This window comes from Rhagoletis zephyria, unplaced genomic scaffold (assembly GCF_001687245.7).
Source record: "Rhagoletis zephyria isolate East Lansing unplaced genomic scaffold, Rhagoletis_zephyria_1.1 Rzeph_scaffold_57782, whole genome shotgun sequence".
NCBI lineage: Eukaryota > Metazoa > Arthropoda > Insecta > Diptera > Tephritidae > Rhagoletis > Rhagoletis zephyria.
The window spans coordinates 1-1,199 of NW_016214834.1; the positions used below are offsets into that span (position 1 = coordinate 1).

Below are 1,199 nucleotides of genomic sequence, written 5' to 3' on the forward strand. Positions count from 1 at the left end.
GTTGGTGGTGTTGGCATCGACTCGATGCAATTCCAGCGCGCCAGAACCTACAACTTCCGCAGCTATCCAGACAATCTCTAGTTTGAAACATTGACGTTGCGCGGCGGTGTTGGCGGCCTAGGGGGTGGAGGCGTGAATGTTGACAATGACGACGCCGAGGTTGGTGGGCTGAGTGGCGGGGGTGTATGTGACATGGTAACGGGTGGCAATAGATTAGATTGTGTTAGTGGTAGTGTGGTGGTTGGTCAGAAATATATGCGTAATGGCTCGATAANACAATCATAATAACAACATTAGCTTGAGTAGCAGCAGTGTTGGAAACTGTCAGTTGCATCCGCATCGCAAATCGCCGCATCCGCATCCGCATCTGCAGCCGCAACACGCCTACTATCAACAGCAACAACAACAACAACAACAACAACCGCAGCACAACAAGCGCGAACAGCAGCGACAACAATTGTTACAATCATACTATCATCCACCGCCACCGCCACGTCATCAGTTACGTGTTTTGCGGCTATCGTCAGCGCCCACCGGCGCGCCAGAAGCCACAGCCACAGCCACAGCAACAGCAGCAGCAACAGTAACAGCGACAGCAGCAGGAGCAGTTAATGGCACAGCGTCACATCGTGAGGGTGGCGATAGAAGCAGTGGTGAGTTCACTCAACGTAACTCCTTGCAAACGGAGCCATCGCTCGGGCTGACACCTACTACGCCACCGGCAGTAACAACACCCACGGCCGTGGATAAGCAATTAGTTGGCACAAGTACAATGGCGGAGGACGATAATAGGAGTGATAACTCGGCAACACCGTCTGCAACTAAAACTACAACAACAGGCAGAGCAACGACGCCAATAGCTGAAGCACCGACCGCAGTAGCAACGTCAAATGGTTTACGAACAACTCAACTACAACAACAACAATTACAAATACAACAACAAAAAGCAAATAGGCTGTGGTATCATTGATGAAAAAACAATGGATTTGAGGTAAGCCAACAGCTTAATTGTAGTATTGATTATTTTTTATATGTTTAAGATCACTAAGGTCGCATCAGCATAGCAGTTTTCTATTCAAAGAAAGAAGAATTTAGGTTTCTGGTTCCCTTGTCAAGATCCGACAGAAATTAAATTGAGGTGTGCACTGCGTGTATCCTGGAAAAAGCATCGTATTCGACTAGATGATGTAATGCAGCGA

General features: G+C 48.1%; 1 pseudogene; it reads left to right on the plus strand.

Moving 5' to 3' along the window:
- The first annotated feature begins 6 nt into the window (after window positions 1-6).
- Window positions 7-970, plus strand: LOC108356353 (ecdysone-induced protein 74EF-like; annotated as a pseudogene).
- Window positions 971-1,199: the final 229 nt, after the last annotated feature.